The sequence below is a fragment of the Schistocerca americana genome, chromosome 3, assembly GCF_021461395.2.
Source record: "Schistocerca americana isolate TAMUIC-IGC-003095 chromosome 3, iqSchAmer2.1, whole genome shotgun sequence".
In the NCBI taxonomy this organism is placed as follows: domain Eukaryota; kingdom Metazoa; phylum Arthropoda; class Insecta; order Orthoptera; family Acrididae; genus Schistocerca; species Schistocerca americana.
The window spans coordinates 172,705,860-172,720,683 of NC_060121.1; positions in this window are offsets into that span (position 1 = coordinate 172,705,860).

Genomic DNA, 14,824 nt, shown 5'->3' on the forward strand with positions numbered 1-14,824 from the left:
CTTTTCAAATATATCGTCCATTCTGCAATTCACTGTTGTATTAAGAAATTATTGAAAATGTTTCTGCTACAATATTTATCACTCGCTCTTAAATATATTAAGCACTCAAATTATAATCAAATGCGCAGACACTGACTGCTGAGCTTCGACATGTCGCACTGAAATATCTGCACACCATGATCTTTGAAACGGTTCGGGAACTAACTACGTGCCGGCAAATTGCGGCATCTTGGAGCGTTAGACTACGTTGAAAACGTATAATAAATGTAGTTGTGAATCACGGCATTTTCCAGGAAACTTACTAAATTTTCCTCACTGTTAATTGAATTAAATTTTCGCAGTTCTATTTCTTCACTGATAGGCACTTCAAATATTTTCAAAACAAGTCATTGCCTTTCCTTCTTACACCGCTGACACAAGGTTCACACACGAGTAACTTCCAAGACCCGAATGTTGATTTTCTTGCTGACAGAAAGCTGCTTTGTGGTATTCATATTTTCTATTGAAACGGAAGAGTAACAACATGCCACAGATGCATCCGGACACACATTGTGGAAATAAATATCACAAAGAATTTAATGGAAGCTTCATACGAAGCTTCTCATTCGAACCAAATGTGTATCAAACTTTACTGTTTTGCAACGAATAATATATATGCTGACGAAAAGGGACGCACAGCAGCACTACGAGCAAAATCATGTAAATTCTTTGGATGAGCACGACAAAGGAAGTAAATGTTTTCCAAAAATTACTGATTTGTTGTTGGTTTTCTCTGGCTCAGCACTCTCTGTCGGCTTAGAACATGGGAGAAAAATGCACAACTTATTAAGATACATAAACATATAAATACAACCATCTTGCTATTTACCTTATTCCAGATTTCTCCCCAAGACATATGCTTATTTTTGCATACAGCTAGTTATGTGTTCCATTTATCAATCTCACGGAAACCAATTTGAGGTGGAACGTGTCAAGTGCATAAGAAATGCATATATGCACTCTTTAAAGTGATATCTCCAGTATGGCTGTATTTGCTTGATTTGTGACTAAATGTTTCTGAATGTAAATTTTCAATTCGAAAAGTTTAAAGATGTCCTTGCACTTCGCAAGATAGTAGACGTGTCGATTTTCATCTAAAGGGAACAATGAAACGACTCAGACATCATTGTCACTATAAGAATACGGGATACAAATGCTACCATTCATTCGCAACATACGTTTGGCCATGTCATATAACACCGAGCGGAACGAAAAACGCAACCTTTCCACTTGTTAAAAAAAATTTAATTCCAGTCGCTTTTATGACACTAATCTAGTGTTTTATGATAAAATATTGCGAGCTGGTGATGTAAGATTCTTAGAAGTGAGACTGACTGGGAACCCACAGGGGCACCAGGCATTGTCCTCCCCAACAACTGCTTGTAGCTAATGACCAGGTCGAGGACAGCATGGTGCTATGTGGAAGAGTCGGGGCCGCCTTTCCATGTTTCCCCAATTCTTTTGAAGAATCTTCTGCTGCCTGTTGAAAGCGAGGGCCACAGGAAACAGACTCCTGCCTCAAACGGGCCACTCTGAATTTCCTTAATCCAATTCCGAGGCTATGAACATTGGCTGGAGAACGTGCAGTTCGTGTAAAAATCTGTGACGTAAGATTGCAGCGCTAAAATGAACGTTTTTGGTAGTAGGGGAGAGTTTCATGTTGTCATTGGAGGCTGGAAAAGAAGCGCTGCTTTTGGCGGGATTCTCTGTTGGCGGGAAACCTCGTGATTCAACCGCAGTGGTTTGTAGTTTTGCGATTGGCGACCAGCACCTTTTAGCGCCAAGGAATAGGCAGGGAATACGTGAGGGAAGCAGATCGGGCTGGGACGTCAAGAGTGCCACACCGAATTCCGGTTAGGATGCCATGGCGTCATGATCGACTTGACGTAGCAGTGCGGTAGAGGCTGACACCATTTTGGAGTCCCACAAAGGTGCTTATGAGTCCGTCTTTGCAGCAGAAAGCTCGGCGCAAAAGTCATACTTATAGTGGGAATAATTCATAGCACTGGCAGCGCAGTTCAATTTGATTTCACATTTGTGGAATCCAGCACGATCGCCTGTCTCAACTCCTTCTGCACTGGTAATGAACATGTGGTCTTTGGTGTTATAGTGACCAACTTCCAGTCACCGTGCTGGCTGAGAATTACTGATTGAAACAGTTGTCAGTTATCGTTGAGCTTCGAGAGACAGTAAGTTCTATAGAAGGAAAGAAGTAATTTAGCTGATAGGAGAGTGCCACTGCTTTACATTCAATCTCCATGCAAATCTGGATAGTATAACTGTCATAGGTTTTTGAATATTCGTTTTATACACTGAGCGCCAAAGAAACTGGTATAGGCATGCATATTAAAATACAGAGATATGTAAACAGGTAGAACCCGGTGCTGCAGTTGGCAATGCCTATATAAGACAACAAGTGTCTGGCGAAGTTGTTAGATCGGTTACTGCTGCTACAAAGGCAGGTTATCAACGTTTAAGTGAGTCTGAACATGGTGTTATAGTCGACACACGAGTGATGGGACACGGCATCTCCGAGGTAGCAAAGAGTAGTGGAGCAACAAGGACATGAGCGCCTTTTGTTAGTGCAGGTTGCCCGCATCAGAGGCAGGTATGCACACAGGGACAAACCTATTGTTCTCCTTTGATAGCCAGGTACTTAACCTATTGTTCTCCTTTGATTGACAGCTCCTTTAGCAATTGTTCTGCTAAAAGGATCCTTCGTTTTGATTGACATGCACTTAACCTATTGTTTCCAAACCCCCTCCCTCTCCCCTCCCCCCTTCCTGTTACAGGCACACTTTCAGGTAGGAATTATTGGAATAGCCCCTTTCACTCTTATCAATTTGATTGACTATTTAATTAAATTGAACACTTAATTAACCTCTCCTCCTCTAGAAAATCCCCTCCCCATCCCCTCCCCTTCCCCAGAAAATGGCAGAAGTTAAAATTGCATCAGGACAATGCAACATTACCACAGCTACCTCCACTAACTTAAGAAAATGGCGGGAAAAAAGGGCACTTGGCTGCCTCTACTAACCTAAGTCATCTGACCACCACCTCATCCTAGGAATTGGCTGGAAAAGGACTTGGCCTGCACTGGACATAAGTCTTCATTTTCAGTCTTTATTTAAACAATTAGTGGCAGTACTGCCATCAAGTGTGTTCACCACAAGGTCCAGAGTTCAACTGACCTATATTCCATTCAGCGAAACAAGAGACGTACTGTAAACACGGCAAGGCGCATGACCACAGCGGTGACGTGGAGGGGTGTATAAGGCAGGGGCGTCAGAAATTAAAAAATGAAAGTCGTGTTTTTTACAATTTGGCACCTGTACATGATAAAGTGATCCAAGAACTACCTTCCGACACCTTTTTTTACGTTAATTAAAATTTATTGTCACTGAAAAAGAGAAATATTTAAGCTTTCAGGAAAAGTAGTTTTTTCGCATTACTCTGTATTTATCATGCCATATCTCCTAAACTGTGTTGCACAGCAAAATACTTTTATAATTGCCTTCAGTACTATATAGATGACGTCTGCAAATTTTCTGCCCAATAGAGTCAGTAATAGTGAAGTAATAAATTAAAAACTCACGTTTGATGCAGAACTTTTACCAAATCATCATCCGAAATATAGTAAGCGACAAAATTTTCCTCTTAAAATTTTTTTGTGGTCGTGTAAGCGAGAAAAGTTTCAGAAAGGTTTGAATTTAATTTTGTAGTTTGTTCGAATGCGATGGGTGCAACTGGTTGTCCTTTATGAGCGATGCATTGTGCGGTTCTCACGCGCGGCGCTCGGTCAGTGTGGCCGTCTCAGTTGCAGGAGTGAGCTCGTTAGTGGGTGTTGTACAGCGGCGATTTCAGGATACTTTAAGTTCATCTGTAAAGACACTTGAGAGACTAGTTGTTGATTATTAGAGTAAGTATATGTGTTTGTAACCACGCTGAGCATTCACCGTTTATGTGCGCATCCAATAGCATCGTATGGTTTCCTAATTTATATATCCACTTATTTCGTTAGCATCACATATGGCTGTCCTCATTATGTCATCCACAGATTCAGCGAGCGAGGTCAACGTGTCAGTTCTGAATCCACCAAAGAAGCGAGCAAAGAAGAAATGACTAAGTTCTTCTGAGAAGCACATGGTGCTTAATGTGTATAAAATGGAACTGTAACATCCAGAGCAGTCGATGAGTGACATTGTTTCGAAAACAGCTGCAGCTACAGGTGTTGGATGTTCTTCCGTGTATCGTGTGACAAGTGAGTACAAGGCCACACACTCTTTGAAGTGTCCCAAGAAAGGAAAATTACGACAGAAACTTTCTGAAAGGGTTGATGACTTCGATAGAAATGTGATACGAAGGAAAGTACACGAATTTTTTTTCGTAACGGATTGCCAACAATTGACAAAGTGCTTACAGTCATGAACAAAGAACCAGATCTGGGCAATTTTGGAACTACATTTTATAAGTTATTGAGAGAAATTAATTTCAAATATGTCCGGCGTGGGCGCAATAGCATGCTAATGGACAGAGTGTGCTCATTAGTGCGTGTTATGGAGGCAGCGTTATATTCGAACCATTAAACAGTTGAGAGATGAAGGCAGACCCATTTACTATTTGGACGAGACGTGGGTGAACGCAGGACATACCCGAAGTTACGTCTGGGTAGATGACACTATAAATTCCTCAAAACAAGAGTTTCTGTCTGGATTATCCACCGGAAGCAAGGGCCCATCAGGTAAAGGGAAACATCAGATTATTGCACACATTGGCAGCAAAGCAGGTTTCGTTGAAGGATGTTTGTGGACTTTCGAATCCAAGAGAAGTGGAGATTATCAGATTATCATGAGGAGATGTGCGCCGAAACCTTCGAGAAGTGGTTTCAAGATGTTCTTCCCCGGCTTCAGGAAAATGCAGTTATTGTTCTTGATAACGCGCCGTACCATTCTTGGAGAAAAGAAAAAGTTCCCAATGCGAATTCGAATTAAGCACGAAATACACTCCTGGAAATGGAAAAAAGAACACATTGACACCGGTGTGTCAGACCCACCATACTTGCTCCGGACACTGCGAGAGGGCTGTACAAGCGATGATCACACGCACGGCACAGCGGACACACCAGGAACCGCGGTGTTGGCCGTCGAATGGCGCTAGCTGCGCAGCATTTGTGCACCGCCGCCGTCAGTGTCAGCCAGTTTGCCGTGGCATACGGAGCTCCATTGCAGTCTTTAAAACTGGTAGCATGCCGCGACAGTGTGGACGTGAACCGTATGTGCAGTTGACGGACTTTGAGCGAGGGCGTATAGTGGGCATGCGGGAGGCCGGGTGGACGTACCACCGAATTGCTCAACACGTGGGGCGTGAGGTGTCCACAGTACATCGATGTTGTCGCCAGTGGTCGGCGGAAGGTGCACGTGCCCGTCGACCTGGGACCGGACCGCAGCGACGCACGGATGCACGCCAAGACCGTAGGATCCTACGCAGTGCCGTAGGGGACCGCACTGCCACTTCCCAGCAAATTAGGGACACTGTTGCTCCTGGGGTATCGGCGAGGACCATTCGCAACCGTCTCCATGAAGCTGGGGTACGGTCACGCACACCGTTAGGCCATCTTCCGCTCACGCCCCAACATCGTGCAGCCCGCCTCCAGTGGTGTCGCGACAGGCGTGAATGGAGGGACGAATGGAGACGTGTCGTCTTAAGCGATGAGAGTCGCTTCTGCCTTGGTGCCAATGATGGTCGTATGCATGTTTGGCGCCGTGCAGGTGAGCGCCACAATCAGGACTGCATACGACCGAGGCACACAGGGCCAACACCCGGCATCATGGTGTGGGGAGCGATCTCCTACACTGGCCGTACACCACTGGTGATCGTCGAGGGGACACTGAATAGTGCACGGTACATCCAAACCGTCATCGAACCCATCGTTCTACCATTCCTAGACCGGCAAGGGAACTTGCTGTTCCAACAGGACAATGCACGTCCGCATGTATCCCGTGCCACCCAACGTGCTCTAGAAGGTGTAAGTCAGCTACCCTGGCCAGCAAGATCTCCGGATCTGTCCCCCATTGAGCATGTTTGGGATTGGATGAAGCGTCGTCTCACGTGGTCTGCAGGTCCAGCACGAACGCTGGTCCAACTGAGGCGCCAGGTGGAAATGGCATGGCAAGCCGTTCCACAGGACTACATCCAGCATCTCTACGATCGTCTCCATGGGAGAATAGCAGCCTGCATTGCTGCGAAAGGTGGATATACACTGTACTAGTGCCGACATTGTGCATGCTCTGTTGCCTGTGTCTATGTGCCTGTGGTTCTGTCAGTGTGATCATGTGATGTATCTGACCCCAGGAATGTGTCAATAAAGTTTCCCCTTCCTGGGACAATGAATTCACGGTGTTCTTATTTCAATTTCCAGGAGTGTATAAGAGTGGCTAAAATCTAAAAACATCGATTTCGAAGACGGTATGTTGAAGAAAGAACTTTTAGATATAGTTAAAAATCACAGAATAGCGCACAACGAATACGCAATAGATGAAATGGCGAAGACTGCAGGGAAAACTGTTCTCAGAATTCCTCCGTACCACTGTGAATTAAACGTCATCGAGTTAGTGTGGGCCAGAATCGAAGGATATGTTGCAGTGAAAAACAAAACACACAAAATGACTGAAGTTAAAGTACTGCTAGAAGAAGCAGTAAGAACAGTGACTGCAGAGAATTGGAACAAGTCCGTCCTCCATGACGTAGAAAAAGTGGAAACTCAAATGTGGAAATTAGACTGCATTGTAGAGGACAGAGAGCAGCGGTTTGTTATAAACCTCAATTATATCAGTTCAAGTTCGACAGAGTGAACCTTGTTTCGTCCTGGTATTGTTATTAAAATTAACAATTCACTGTGTTTGAATGGAGCGTTTTGTTAGCAACCTGAATGAAAATAAATCTGCTTCGACAGAATGAACTCAGTTTAACATTATTGTTAAATTTATGTCATACATTGTTGCCCAGGTTTCTCACGGTCCGTTGTGACAGCTCGGCAGCCAGCCGAACGCCGCCATCTGCAAAGCGTGCGCCAAGGATTTTCCGTACCCCTACGTATCACGTGAACATCGAATGCTTTCTCTGAAAACGAGCGTAGTCGCGCACGTGACACTGTTTATGTTTCGTCCCAGTTCTCGGTGAATAGACTATAGTACACAGTACTGCCACAAGATGGTGCTGTTATCCCTTCTGTGACGTAACCCAAGATGGCGGTCTGGTGGAGGAGAGGAAGGATCTCATAACAGGAAATTCAAGGGTATATTGTTTGTTTATAAAAAATTCAATTTGTGGGGGTTGGATTTGTCTTGCTCATCATTCTCTGCTGTTTGGAAACATGTAGGCATTGTAAGATGTAATTACATGGGACAAACATGTTGCATAACCTAATGTTTGGCACTGTACTCTAGGCATCTGAACCTAATGTTTGGCCCTTAACCTATTGTTGTATTAAGTGGTTTTCCATGTCACCCCCTTCTCTTATTGTACCGTCTGTGATACCAAATTAAGTAATTAGTTATGTCCTCCCACCATTTTCTGGTACACTTTTCGAATTTCAGATGCTTTTGAACGCCATTTCTGGCGTATCCTTCCTTGTCACCCACCCCTTAACCTATTGTACTGCATTTCACATAAAAATTATGCAAATTAACCTAGTGTTCTGCACTCAACCTGCTGTTCTGCTCACCAAGGCACCATTGCTGGTGCGATGACACATAGCTGCAGTGCGGGTCCAGCACCGAGAGAGTTGTTCCAGTGCTTTCCAGAATAGCTCAGGGTGCATTGTTCCTAGTGATCCTAATGGGACAGCCCATTCATCACTGAATTCACCTGTCAAATTGCTGTTGCTGCCAGCGTAGGAGCACCGTCCACCTCTATTTTCTGCAGACTAGACTTTCAGCAGCAAAATTATTTTGCACAGATCGCTAAATTGCACTGACAGTTAAACCCAGCAAAAGTTTTCTACAGGTCATGAAATACATACAAGACCACAAGAATATTGGGAGCCAGGAACTTATTTATCAGTACAACTACAATTAAATATTATGATTGCTTGAACTTCACCTCTTTAATAGCACTCGTCTTCAGCAAAACTAGTGTCATTTCAGACATACACAGCTTTTATATACATATGCATACATAATGGAATAGGGGATAGGGTTTTTTCGTAAATAACAACAAAGACATATGACGAATAATTTTTTTCTTGGTTTACTCAGTTCACACAAATACAATATAATTTTTGAGATATAAATTGACTCTGCTATTCCAATGCAGAAATAGTTTTAACTAACATGCTATAACAGTAACAATGGTAGGAAATTCTTTTTATAAATTACGCTAAAATCTAATGCAGAGATACTTTCTTTACTACTAAAGCTAGGTTCCACAGCCCCAGTAGCATAGCTTTTACAATAATTCTGACTGACTACGCACGCTTAGAACTAATTTGAACAGTCCACAATAGCAAAGGTTTTTACATTTGAATTGTTGTTGTTGTGGTCTTCAGTCCAGAGACTGGTTTGATGCAGCTCTCCATGCTACTTTATCCTGTGCAAGCTTCTTCATCTCCCTGTACCTACTGCATCCTACATCCTTCTGAATCTGCTTATTGTATTCATCTCTACATCTACATCTACATCCATATTCCGCAAGCCACCTGGTGGTGTGTGGTGGGGGGTACCTTGAGTACCTCTGTCGGTTCTCCCTTCTATTCCAGTCTCGTATTGTTCTTGGAAAGAAGGATTGTCGGTATGCCTCTGTGTGGGCTCTAATCTCTCTGATTTTATCCTCATGGTCTGTTCGCGAGATATACGTAGGAGGGAGCAATATACTGCTTGACTCCTCGGTGAAGGTATGTTCTCAAAACTTCAACAAAAGCACTACTGAGCTACTGAGTGTCTCTCTTGCAGAGTCTTCCACTTTATCTATCATCTCCGTAACGCTTTCGTGATTACTAAATGATCCTGTAACGAAGCGCGTTGCTCTCCGTTGGATCTTCTCTATCTCTTCTATCAACCCTAGCTGTTATGGATCCCACACTGCTGAGCAGTATTCAAGCACTGGGCGAACAAGCGTACTGTAACCTTCACCCTTTGTTTTCGGATTGCATTTCCTTAGGATTCTTCCAATGAATCTCAGTCTGGCATCTGCTTTACCGACGATCAACTTTATATGATCATTCCATTTTAAATCACTCCTAATGCGTACTCCCAGATAATTTATGGAATTAACTGCTTCCAGTTGCTGACCTCCTGTATTGTAGCTAAATGATATGGGATCTTTCATTCTATGTATTTGCAGCACATTACACTTGTCTACGTTGAGATTCAATTGCCATTCCCTGCATCATGCGTCAATTCGCTGCAGATCCTCCTGCATTTCAGTACAATTTTCCATTGTTAAAACCTCTCGATATACCACAGCATCGTCCACAAAAAGCCTCAGTGAACTTCCTATGTCATCCACAAGGTCATTTATGTATATTGTGAATAGCAACGGTCATACGACACTCCCCTGCGGCACACCTGAAATCACTCGTACTTCGGAAGACTTCTCTCGATTGAGAATGACATGCTGGGTTCTGTTATCTAGGAACTCTTCAATCCAATCACACAATTGGTCTGATAGTCCATATGCTCTTACTTTGTTCATTAAACGACTGCGGGGAATTGTATCGAACGCCTTGAGGAAATCAAGAAACACGGCATCTACCTGGGAACCCGTGTCTATGGCCCTCTGAGTCTCGTGGACGAATAGCGCGAGCTGGGTTTCACACGATCGTCTTTTTCGAAACCCATGCTGATTCCTACAGAGTAGATTTCTAGTCTCCAGAAAAGTCATTATACTCGAACACAATACGTGTTCCAAAATTCTACAACTGATCGACGTTAGAGATATAGGTCTATAGTTCTGCACATCTGTTCGACGTCCCTTCTTGAAAACGGGGATGACCTGTGCCCTTTTCCAATCCTTTGGAACGCTACGCTCTTCTAGAGACCTACGGTACACCGCTGCAAGAAGGGGGGCAAGTTCCTTCGCGTACTCTGTGTAAAATCGAACTGGTATCCCATCAGGTCCAGCGGCCTTTCCTCTTTTGAGCGATTTTAATTGTTTCTCTATCCCTCTGTCGTCTATTTCGATATCTACCATTTTGTCATCTGTACGACAATCTAGAGAAGGAACTAGAGAGCAGTCTTCCTCTGTGAAACAGCTTTGGAAAAAGACATTTAGTATTTCGGCCTTTAGTCTGTTATCCTCTGCCTGCCCATTTTGTTTTCATCCACCTACCGCTTTGACATAAGACCAAAATTTCTTAGGATTTTCTGCCAAGTCAGTACATAGAACATTACTTTCGAATTCATTGAACGCCTCTCTCATAGCCCTCCTCACACTACATTTCGCTTCGCGTAATTTTTGTTTGTCTGCAAGGCTTTGGCTATGTTTATGTTTGCTGTGAAGTCCCCTTTGCTTCCGCAGCAGTTTTCTAACACGCTTGTTGTACCACGGTGGCTCTTTTCCATCTCTTACGATCTTGCTTGGCACATACTCATCTACAGAATATTGTACGATGGTTTTGAACTTTGTCCACTGATCCTCAACAATATCTGTACTTGAGACAAAACTTCTGTGTTGAGCCGTCAGGTACTCTGAAATCTGCTTTTTGTCACGTTTGCTAAACAGAAAAATCTTCCTACCTTTTTTAATATTTCTATTTACGGCTGAAATCATCGATGCAGTAACCGCTTTATGATTGCTGATTCCCTGTTCTGCGTTAACTGTTTCAAATAGTTTGGGTCTGTTTGTCACCAGAAGGTCTAATATGTTATCGCCACGAGTCGGTTCTCTGTTTAACTGCTCAAGGTAGTTTCAGATAAAGCACTTACAAAAATTTCACTGGATTCTTTGTCCCTGCCACCCGTTATGAACGTTTGAGTTTCCCAGTATATATCCGGCAACTTAAAATCTCCACCCAGAACTATAACATGGTGCGGAAATCTACTCGAAATATTTTACAAATTATCCTTCAGGTGCTCAGCCTCAACAGCTGCTGAGCCAGGGTGCCTATAGAGACATCCAATTACCATGTCTGAGCCTGCTTTAACCGTGATCTTCACTCAAATTATTTCACACTTCGGATCTCCGTCAATTTCCTTCGATACTATTGCACTTCTTATCGCTATAAATATGCCTCCCCCTTCACTGTCCAGCCTGTCTCTGCGGTATACATTCCAATCTGAGTTTAGGATTTCATTACTGTTTACGTCTGGTTTCAGCCGACGTTCTGTCCCTAGTACTATGTGGGCATTGTAACCGTTTATTAATGAGAGCAGTTCTGGGACCTTTCTATAGACGCTCCTGCAGTTTACTATTAGCACATTAATATTGTTATTCCTTGTTGCATTTTGCCTACTCCTACCTTGCAGCATCTCAGGAGGTGTCTTGTTGGGCGTAGGAAGGGAATTCTCTAACCTAAAAAACCCACATGTGCACTCCAAACGTACTCCGCTACCCTTGTAGCCGCTTCCTGCGTGCAGTGCACGCCTGACCTATTCAGGGGGACCCTACATTTCTCCACCCGATAGCGGAGGTCGAGAAATTTGCACCCCAGATCTCCGCAGAAACGTCTGAGCCTCTGGTTTAAGCCTTCCACTCGGCTCCAAACCAGAGGACCGCGATCGGTTCTGGGAACGATACTACAAATAGTTAGCTCAGATTTCATCCCGCGAGCGAGGCTTTCCGCCTTCACCAACTCCGCCAACCACCTGTATGAACTGAGGATGACCTCTGAACCCAGACGGCAGGAGTCATTGATGCCGACATGAGCAACAATTTGCAGTCGGGTGCACCCAGTGCTCTCTATCGCCGCCGGTAGGGCCTCCTCCACGTCTCGGATGAGACCCCCCGGCAAGCAGACAGAGTGAACACTGGCCTTCTTCCCCGACCTTCCCGCTATTTCCCTAAGGGGCTCCATCACCCGCCTAACGTTGGAGCTCCCAATAACTAATAAACCCCTCCCCCCGGGTGCCTGCTCGGACCTTGCTGAAGGAGCAGCCACATGTCCACTCACAGGCAGAGCAGGCGATGCCACACGGCCAGCCTCCACATTGACCCTCTGCCTTGTGCGCCGCGAACGCCGCTGAACCCGCCATTCCCCTTGAGGAGAGGGCGGCCCAACCGCGCCCGGTACCCGCGAAAATGTCTCGACAGCAGGGACAGTGGATGAAGCATGTAACACCTGGGGTGTACCATGCGACGCACCAGACTCCCCACTGCCGCTACACTCCGAGGCAGCAGCCTGAAGACGGCTGACCGCGGCCATCAACACGTTCAGCTGTTCATGAACAGTGGCCAACTCCTCCAGCGTCTGTACACAGCAGTCACACATACTATCCGTCCTAAGAAATCAATTTACTGTAGAGAGTTAATCAACTTTTAACTAGACTGCTAATTCACTAAAGGCGGCTGATAGTTGACTAAACTGTGGTTACTAGACACTTCCTGTAGAAAACAATGAAAATAGCACTAGCTGTCTCTGGACTGTATCCAAAACAAGCACTGGCACTACTGGAACTATGGCTGACTGAAGGGACTCTCTCTGACTGTATTCAAAACAAATACGAAATCCATGGAACACTATTACTAGCACTCGACAATTAAAGCTTCCTAAAAGCAAAAACACACGGAAGAAGTAGTGACAAGTACGAAAAATACAGCAGACGTGACGCAGACGGCAGTTACGTCTCCCTCTACGATTTTTACCCTCTGTACTGCACTCCAATACTAAATTGGTGATCCCTTGATGCCTCAGAACATGTCCTACCAACCGATCCATTCTTCTTGTCAAGGTGTGCCACAAATTTCTCATCTCCCTAATTCTATTCAATACCTCGTCATTAGTTATGTGATCTACCCATCTAATCTTCAGCATTCTTCTGTAGCACCACATTTCGAAAGCTTTTATTCTCTTCTTGTCCAAACTAGTTATCGTCCATGTTTCACTTCCATACATGGCCACACTCCATACAAATACGTTCCGAAACGACTTCCTGACACTTAAATCTGTACTCGATGTTAACAAATTTCTCTTCTTCAGAAACGGTTTCCTTGCCATTGCCACTCTACATTTTATATCTTCTCTACTTCGACCATTATCAGTTATTTTGATCTCCAAATAGCTATACTACTTTAAACGTCTCATTTCCTAATCTAATACCATCAGCATCACCCGATTTAATTCGACTACATTCCATTATTTTCGTTTTGCTTTTGTTGATGTTGAGCTTATATCCTCTTTTCAAGACACTGTCCATTCCGTTCAGCTGCTCTTCCAGGTCCTTTGCTGTCTCTGACACAATTACAATGTCATCGGCGAACCTCAAAGTTTTTATTTCTTCTCCATGGATTTTAATACCTACTCCGAATTTTTCTTTTGTTTCCTTTACTGCTTGCTCAATATACAGATTGAATAACATCGGGGAGAGACTACAACCCTGTCTTACTCCCTTCCCAACCACAGCTTCCCTTTCATGTCCCTCGACTCTTATAACTGCCATCTGGTTTCTGTACAAATTGTAAATAGCCTTTCGCTCCCTGTATTTTACTCCTGCCACCTTTAGAATTTGGAAGAGGGTATTCCAGTCAACATTGACAAAAGCCTTCTCTAAGTCTGCAAATGCTAGAAACATAGGTTTGCCTTTCCTTAATCTATTTTCTAAGATAAGTTATAGGGTCAGTATTGCCTCACATGTTCCAACATTTCTATGTAATCCAAACTGATCTTTCCCGAGCTCGGCTTCTACCAGTTTTTCCATTCATCTGTTAAGAATTCGTGTTAGTATTTTGCAGCCGTGGCTTATTAATCTGATATTTCGGTAATATTCACATCTGTCAACAGCTGCTTTCTTTAGGATTGGAATTATTATATTCTTCTTGAAGTCTGAGGTTATTTCACCTGTCTCATACATCTTGCTCACCAGATGGTAGAGTTTTATCAGGACTGGCTCTCCCAAGGCTATCAGTAGTTCTAATAGAATGTTGTCTACTCCCGGGGCCTTGATTCGACTCAGGTCTTTCAGTGCTCTGTCAAACTCTTCACGCAGTATCATATCTCCCATTTCATCTTCATCTACATCCTCTTCCATTTCCATAATACTGTCCTCAAGTACATCACCCTTGTATAGACCCTCTATATACTCCTTCCACCTTTCTGCTTTCTCTTCTTTGCTTATAACTGGGTTTCCATCTGAGCAAGTGGTTCTCTTTTCTCCAAAGGTCTCTTTAATTTTCCTGTAGGCTGTATCTATCTTACTCCTAGTGAGATAAGCCTCTACATCCTTGCATTTGTCCTCTAGCCATCCCTGCTTAGCCATTTTGCAGTTCCTGTCGATCTCATTTTTGAGACGTTTCTATTCCTTTTTGCCTGCTTCATTTACTGTATTTTTATATTTTCTCCTTTCATCAATTAAATTCAATATATCTTCTGTTACCCAAGGATTTCTACTAGCCCTCGTCTTTTTACTTAGTGGATTCACTGCTGCCTTCACTATTCCATCCCTCAAAGCTACCCATTCGTCTTCTACTGTATTCCTTTCTCCCATTCCTCTCAATCGTTCCCTAATGCTCTCCCTGAAACCCTTTGCAACCTCTGGTTCTGTCAGTTTATCCAGATCCCATCTCCTTAAATTCCCGCCTTTTTGCAGTTTCTTCAGTTTTAGTCTACAGTTCATAACCAATAGATTGTGGTCAG